This window comes from Lactuca sativa, chromosome 7 (assembly GCF_002870075.4).
Source record: "Lactuca sativa cultivar Salinas chromosome 7, Lsat_Salinas_v11, whole genome shotgun sequence".
Lineage (NCBI taxonomy): Eukaryota > Viridiplantae > Streptophyta > Magnoliopsida > Asterales > Asteraceae > Lactuca > Lactuca sativa.
In genome coordinates this window covers 159,039,073-159,047,866 of record NC_056629.2, presented here as the reverse complement: position 1 = coordinate 159,047,866, position 8,794 = coordinate 159,039,073, and the positions used below count along the sequence as shown (strand labels likewise).

At 35.7% G+C, this 8,794-nt stretch overlaps 1 long non-coding RNA gene across 2 annotated transcripts; it reads right to left on the bottom strand.

Annotated features, from left to right (window-relative positions):
- Positions 1–7,076: 7,076 nt before the first annotated feature.
- Positions 7,077–8,794, bottom strand: LOC111895707 (uncharacterized). 2 transcript variants are annotated; one of them, XR_002851660.3, is made up of 5 exons: positions 8,462–8,794; positions 8,358–8,396; positions 8,197–8,285; positions 7,822–7,956; positions 7,077–7,356 (listed from the first exon to the last, which is right to left on the bottom strand). It is a non-coding gene; the product is annotated as an uncharacterized LOC111895707 (long non-coding RNA). The 2 variants fall into 2 exon arrangements; XR_002851659.3 differs by having other exon boundaries at positions 8,197–8,273; positions 8,462–8,792.

Sequence of the window (8,794 nt, the reverse complement as noted above, 5' to 3'; positions counted from 1 at the left end):
ATTCGTTCTTGAGTGTTTTAAGTGATTTTGTGTGCATTTGTGAAGGCTTGAAGAAGGAGAAGAAGAAAGGAGCAAGGAGAAGGATTGTAGAGCAGAGATTCAAGGGAAAACAAGAGTTCTTTGAGGTATTCTTCGTATTTCCTTCCCCTTTATGCTTTAAAACCCCCTCTAGACCTAGTTGATGCTTTTCTCAAGCCTTATGTTGATATGGAAGCCCTTTTATGTCAAGATATCTTTAGATCTGTTCATTTAGGAGTTTTAGAGCCCAGATCTATTGCCTTTATGGAGCTATTTTGCATCATAACCCTAGATCTACCCTTTTAAGTGCCTTTTTAGCCTTTAATTCCTTTTTCATGTGTTTGTACACGTAAAGTTGGAAACTTTACGTGGTAAATCAGCTTATTGGACTCAGATCTATCATTTGTATGTATTGGATTCGAGCAGAATCGAGTGTAGAATAGTTGCATGGCTGTGACTCGGCGAGTCGGAAGAACGACTCGGCGAGTCGAGTCGCGAGCCCCCGATTTCTTCCTTTTGAGCGGTGTCGAGTGGGATCAGTGAGTAGTGGAGTGGACTCAGCGAGTTTGAGGGTAGACTCAGTAATGGAGGGACTCGGCGAGTTGTTCATACAACTCGGCGAGTCCAAGGCAATCTTCTTAAGCTCAAGAACAACTCGTCGAGTTGTTCATATGACTCGGCGAGTCGGATGAAGATTGTCTGAGTTCTTGGATCGAGAGGGTACTCGTCGAGTCGATTCCATACTCGACGAGTAGCATCGAGTAGGGTCGAGGAGTGAGAATAGGGACTCGGCGAGTTGGCGGCCCAACTCGGCGAGTCAGGTCAACTGAGAGTTGACTTTGACCGAGAGTTGACTTTGACCAAGGGTAAAAGAGTCATTTTACCCAATGCAATGTTTAGTATTTGATTGAGTGTGTTTATGGACTTGTAGCCGGGGAGATACCGGAGCAGCAACAGTTAGCCCTCAAAACCATTCACTCAGCAGCCAGTTCACGAGGTGAGTTTCCCTTCAGTAGGAACGGGTCTACGGCCACAATGCCGGCCCGTTTAATTATCAGTAGTTCTGGACTTTGGTCTGATGCAGTAGTTGGAGTGCTTGATGTCTTTGTGATACAAGCATGTTTGTGTTATGTGTTCCGGACTCTGTTCCGATGCAGTATGCAGTATATGTGATTATAATAGTTGTTATATTTTATGCTATGCCATGATCAGTCAGTTCCGGACTTCGGTCCGATGCAGTCAGTTCCGGACTTCGGTCCGATGCAGTTAGTTCCGGACTTCGGTCCGATGCAGTCAGTTCCGGACTTCAGTCCGATGCAGTTAGTTCCGAACTCTGGTCCGATGCAGGGGACAAGGTCCCAGTCAGTTCCGGACTTCGGTCTGATGCAGCTAGTTCCAGACTTCGGTCTGATGCAGTGGGCAAGGCCCAATATGTGCTTTATATATGTATTGTATGGTATGTGGTAGTTTGGGGGAGCTCACTAAGCTTCGTGCTTACAGTTTTAGTTTTGGTTTCAGGTACTTCCGCAAGCAGAGGGAAGAGCTCGGGATGATGGCATCGCACACACCACAGCTTCAGCTTTTATCCTGGGAGTTGATTTAGTTTTTGATTTTGATATGACATAGATATGATACAGTTTTCCGCACAGTGTTTTTATTATGTTTGGGATACATCACGTATGGTTTTATGATATGACACTCATATTATGGTTTTTGGTTATATTGAAAAATGAAATTTTTGGGTCGTATTTTTTGGTCGTTTCATATATATATATATATATATATATATATATATATATATATATATATATATATATATATATATATATATATATATATATTATTACCAAAATGATTTTTAGGGCCTAAATTTGGTTCAAACTCAAACTAGCTCAAAAGATAAACAATTTGACTTGCTTGTTATTGCTAATTGAACGTGATTATAGTGAAGAATAAATGATTTTTTTTAATCTTTATTATATTTTTCTTTAAGGGGCCCTTTTTTTCTTTTCGCCCCGGGACCCATATACGTTTGGACCGGCCCTGCCCAGAATCAATAACTATAACTCTTATGTCCTTTCAAAAGAGTATCTAACTCTTGACTGCTGGCAGTGCTCAATCTTGCACCCGCTCTTCATACTATGTTGGACTTTCAATTGTAATCTTCGAGTTACAATCTCAATCCTTATTGGAGACTACTGCTTTTTCGTGAATATAATTATCTTATGATAAGTTCTTTACTTCAATTATCATAACAAACCGATGGGTCATGTTCTAATGACCTCTCGTTGTATGATGCAATGCTTAGACTTAGGTCTTTTAGAGTCAATTTCCAAATGGGAATATACCTTCCTTCATGTTCTAATGTGATTTAATCACATTATAGCATGTAGCACTTCTAGCTACAAGCTTCTTACTTTAACAACGATTGTGATACTTCTATTGATCGCTTTGATTATCTTTCACTTCAATCTTCTGGCTTAAGTCGGATGTTACATCGAACTTGGTACCTCGAACCATGTAACATACTTATCTTAGGCGGACTCGATTTGATATGACCACTAGGGTCGAAATATCAATTATCTTCTTAGTCTTTACTGAAACGATGGTAACGATAGACATGAACAAAACAAAATCAATTAGTAGCGCCTTGGTAACCTTGTGACTTTCCCTGATCCAAGTGTGATTCATGTGCTTCCGGTAGTATAGGCCTCTACTACCTTTCACACCTACTCATACTCGTCCCAAGTATTGTCTCGTAGCACCCAAGTTCTTAGTTATTAAAATCACAAAACAATTTAACACATATGAATGTGTCCAAATAATCATAAAAATTTCTCTAGACTCTACTAGGATTTCTTCCATGCGTATCTTCAACAACAATTATGCTTCAACTCGGTTGGTGATGGAAACGGCAGACAATATGACAACTTTAGGAATTACACCAATCGTTCTATCATCCGGCTAATCAAATGTGTACATTCAAATGTATTGTACTCCTCTAGATGCACTGTTATTTTATCAGACGTATTATAAGGGCAAGATCCATTCTTACGCTATCTTCTGATAGGTATCATTTACTATCGTAAGCCTTCTCATTTCCTTCATTTACTGAGTTCACTATGAGTCTTCGCCATGACGTTATGTTCAAGGAAGCATCTATTCAGTGTACCATGATGAGATTATAGATAAGGTTTAGACGTGTAATCCTCCTTATTACTCCAAAAAGTTATATGCCAGTTCTAATACCATAATTAAACGTTTAGAAATCTGAACACATAAAATTTCCACATCCGGTCGGCAATAGACCATAGATCTGATCAAATAACAACATCCTAAAGCATATAACGTATCTTATAGCACAAATCATTTAGGACATAAAAGCAACTTAGGCATCTTTCCTAAAATAAGCTGGTGTTAATGCCTACTCAGGCATACTTCCTAAATATAGCAGACACTTATCTCATAATCATCTTTTAACTTTCTAAGTTTAAGTCTAGAAATCCTCAAATATTCCTAGTTCTCTTAAACTAATGCTTAGATACCAACTATGATATCCCCAAATTCATGGTTATTTTAAAAAAATTATTTATGTTTATTTTAAAATCAGAGTATCCTTTTTGAAGGATATTATTGCGGAATTTGTCCCCCAAAATATGATAAATATATTATTAAAGCATTTCCGAAGGAATGTATTTTATTTATATTAAAACATTGAGATGTCATCGTCAATACATAAACATAAGCATAAACAGACCTTACATTCATTTACACTAATGATTTACATCTCCTTTAATCTCTGAATGTAATGTATCTTCCCATCGATACCTATGATACAAATAAACTGAGTTGGTCAGGTTGGGAAACCTGGTGAGTACATAGGGTTTTCAACCCACAATAATATAGTTAATTTTTTTTTACATACTTCATGTCAAACATTTAACCCAATTACCCATCCTCATTATCTTCTTTATTCTTAAGGATCTACCCTAAGAGAGAGTTTAGAGGAATTGAGTAAAGAAACATGAAGAATTTATCCTCTTTTTATATGGGTTTGATCATAGAGTGGGCCCTAAGTTTCGTCCGTATCTTCCGCGTACGAGCTCCATTTTCTATGTTCTTTATATTCATGCGTTGGTATTTACAAGTACTACAAATTTCTATTAGACCCCGTCGGCTAATTGTCATTCTATCTCAGATTTACAAATCGGTATCGAATTTATCGCGCTCGAAGAGTATGGACTAAGTTTCGTCCATATATTTAACATACGAGCTCTAGTCTCGACGTTCTTTATATCTACTTGCTGGTATTTACTAGTGCTACAACTTTCGTTTAGACTCCATCAGCCAATTCTTATTGTATCGCAGATTTACAAATCTGTATCGAATTCGCCATGCTCGAAGAGTAGAAACTAAGTTTTGTCCATATCTTTCGCATACAAGCTTCATTTTCGACTATCTTTTTATCATTGAGCTCATGTTAAGGATATCTTCATTTCTCGTTTAGATTGTTTTGGCTAAAAACGACCGATCTAAAATTCGATTTCCGAGTTGTACACTGCTATGCTAAATCTTATAAAAATAATAACTTCCTCTAATGAAGTCAGATTTGGACATTCTCTATACGGACTCTCTCAGTTAATGTATACAATGACTTTCGTTTAGATCAATAAGTCTAAAAAGTGTTTCATCAAAAATTCACTTCTTAAATTACTCGGAGTTGTGTCGGTTTAATCACAAAACTTCAACGGGTCATAACTTCTTCGTTATAAGTCGGATATCAACTTTCTTTTTATGTATGGAATCCTTGTGACATATATTATAACTTTGGCTAAGATTATATATCCTAAATAATCTTCTATCTAAAAGTCATTTTTAACGCTTATTGTCTTTAAATTGACTAGCCCGAATCTGCGGGCGTTACATGATATAACCCCATAAACTATATAGAAGCATAATACGACTCATCGTAAATCAAACCATATCTAGTATTTTTTTTCCATTTTAGATACGCCGTTATGTTGTTGTGTTCTGACTGGAGTTAACTGTTGAAACAATTTCACAGTTTCATAGATAATCATTAAATACTTGACTATGATACTCACTATTCGTATCAATTCTGAAAATCTTATCATTTTGCCTAGTTAATTATTTACTTTATTTTAAAATGTCTTGAACACCTCAAAGATTCCAAACTTTTGTTTAATCAAATAAACACAACTATAACTATTGTATGGTAATAAAGTATCTTTGACCATGACATGTGGTTGAGATGAATGATCAATACACACAATGTGTATAACATATCCTCCTCCGCCCATAGTTACATGTGAGTAGTGCCTTTTCATTTCTCTCAATAAACAAAACCTACATTCATAATACAACTTATAGTTATGTGATTTCCAAAGTCGTATCTACTTAAATTTTTGGTAACATGTTTCTAGTTTATATGAACAAGAAGACAACTCCATGAATATATATTATCCAAACCATTTTGATGTAGTTAAACCAATATTAAACTATTATTATTGTGTTAGTTCATATATGTCATAACTATAATTTGTTTTTAAAATAAAGAACATATTTCATAAACCAAAATAACTTTTATTTAAAATCCACATCAAAAGCATTTCATTAAATAATGTATACATCAATAATTTAGCCATAAAACCATGGATCAAATACTTGAGAAAACAGTTTGTTTCCTAATCTTGCAGATAACATCAGCTGGCTCATGATCCATGATTAGATCTATCTCTCTGTGTTTCCCATTTCTTTTTCCTTTTGGTCCCTTTACATTATTATAAATTTATGTTATGCATCTTCCTTTTAGGAGTAGTTGTGTTAGATGTTTTACCCATCTCAGGTTCTGCATTCTTTAGCATGCCATATAATTCCAACAAAGATATTTTCATGTTCTTCATGTAAAAGCTTGAAACAAACTGATCATAAAGACTAGTCATTGTGATAAGATCCGTAGCCAACTCCTAACGAACTGGAAAACCTAACCTCCATAACTTCTCAATGCACCCCTTCATCCTAAAGATGAAGTTATTCATCTTCTCTCCATCATGAAACTTGAATCCTATTAGCGATTTCATTACCTCAAATCGTTCATGTTTAACTCGCCATTGGAACATGTCTTAAAGATGTGGATATTCATAGTTTCTCCTCTTGGTGACCTTAATTTCTTCTTACCTCAATTTCCTCATTGGAATCGTCTTTTCTGAGGATTCGAATGACATGTTCCTATCTTAGTAAAGGTATGCCACTAAGATCTTGGAAAGAGAAAATATGACATACTTCAAACTTGATAAAACTGTAGCGGATACCTCAACAAAACTCGACCCTACCTTGTATTGAAGTCTGTCTTATATGCTTCAGTACCTCACTTTCACGAGATATATTAATGTTTAACAAACATGCCTTTACATGTGTGATCCCCGTGAGCCTCACTTTACTAGCTCTTAAATGAATACTTAGATATATTCAAGGCACCATATGTACACTTTAACCTTCATCTTTTTGTCTCATCTACTTGGTGCCTCACACTACTAGAAAACTAGGGCAATAGCTACGGCACAATCCGTAGGTATTCCGTAGGTATAAGGCAATACCTACGGATTTGCTACGGAAAATGGCCTGTAGCATAAATGCCCGTGGGAAATTTGTACCTACGGACTAGCTACGGCCAATTCCGTAGGTATAATACCTACAGATTAGCTACGGAAACGAATTGCTACGGAATGCCTACGGAATAGCTACGGAAATACATAGCTACAGATTTGCTACGGAAATGAATTGCTACGGAATGCCTACGGAATAGCTACGGAAATACATAGCTACAGATTTGCCACGGATTACTAACGGAGCCCACTTTGACTAACATTGACTTTACCACCTACGGATTTCCTATGGCTCACATTACCTACGGATTTTCCGTAGGTAATTACTTTTTATTTTAAAAAAAAAACAGCAAAAAATTATAAAAAATCCATTTTTTTCTGTCCAAAATATTAAAAAAAAAGCATTACATTAAACTTATAATAATATTGAAATTCAACCACAAAACAAATAACATTACAATAAAACTAATAAAACTAAAAAAATATCAAATACAAATACATATTACTAACATTGTCTAATACTACATTAAATGCATCTAATAATACACATTAAAAGTGTCAACCACAAATGTTTAACTAAGTGTTTACAAACATAAAACTAAGAATTATTTGGTGGATTACTCGGCAATTTACCGGGTGAGTTAAGTCGAGTCAATAAAGGCCGACCCGTGTTCTTCAATTTGAGTTTTGAATCAAATGCCGTCAATTGTTCCTGTTTAAAACACCATAATCAATGATCACAAAAAAAATACAAACATAGCAATGTACTTTCAAGTATTTGTTTATTATGCCATAATTACAACGCTATAAGTAAGACAAAATGAAAGTAGGATGTTATAATAAGCATGTATATCTTGCATCTTGCATTTAACTAGCTCAAAAATTAAAACACCTTTCCTTCTAATAATCATGTTGTTGAATCACTACAATAACCGACTCATTAAAAAACCATAATTTGAAACTAAAAAACATAATTTTAAACTAAAAATACATTTTACTAACCAAAAACATTACATTAAAAACCACATTACAAATTGTAAATACAAATTGCCAATAAGGTTAGGTACACTATTAAATAGACGATCATTAACCTATCAGATGAAAGATACAAAGGTTCATTAAACTAATCAATTTTGAAGTCTTGTTTACCATTTACATTAGTCATCAATTAGAATACCTGGATAGATGGATAGTTCTACAAGTATTCTTTGGTGTAGTTATTTGAAGCAGCAAAGAGAAGCCCAAAAAACAGAATCTTGGTTTTAACTTTGCTATCCTCACACATATTTCGTTTGCTAATATCCAAAAAAACCTGTAAAATCCATGATATGAATAGTGAATGCTCTAATTTCCATCATTAATAAGAAAAAAGGTTCAAATCCATGACACGGCCAAAATGACTTGTTTTTACAACATTTGACATAATAACTAGAGTTTAGAGTAGAATCTCTCTTTCCAAACAGATAGTTTACATAGGGGAACTTTTATCAAACACATGGTGTGCACTGCATTATTCTGAAAATAAGAAAATTTGTGAGAGCAATAAACTTACGTTGGCAAACCCTTCAAGCTTTTTTCTTACAGACAGATTGTCCCCGAAAAGCCTTGAAGTTTAAAGACTTGAAGAACCTAAACAACATGCTGGAACCCATAACATTCTAAAGCTCCAATTACATTAAAATTTGATAATAGAGACAGTTGAGCAATATTCACCTCAATTTTGTTGTCATAGATGAAATTCAGTATACAAACCTGAAAATTACCATTTCAGAAAAAAAATACATGAAATAGATAACAAAATAAATCTAGGGTTTCACCTTTTTGGAGAAGAAATCGACCAAAGAGAAGAATGTCAGAGGAAGTGTGCTCCCGGAGACAATCGACCGACGGAGGAATCGCCTTGTGGAGAAGGAACGGACGTCGGAGAAGGAAGGAACGTCGAGAGAAGGCAGGAACGTCGAGCAACGAAGAAGAAATCGACGGGAAAGGAAGGAGCACCGAGGAGATGAGATGGCGATGGCGCTCCGGCAGCAGCGTCGACGAGAAGCGACGGGATGGAGCACCGGCGTCGGAAAAATGCAGAAGGCGTCACGGGAGAGTCACGAGATGGCGTTTTTTTTTTTTGGTTCTCTAACAGGTGAGGATAGAGG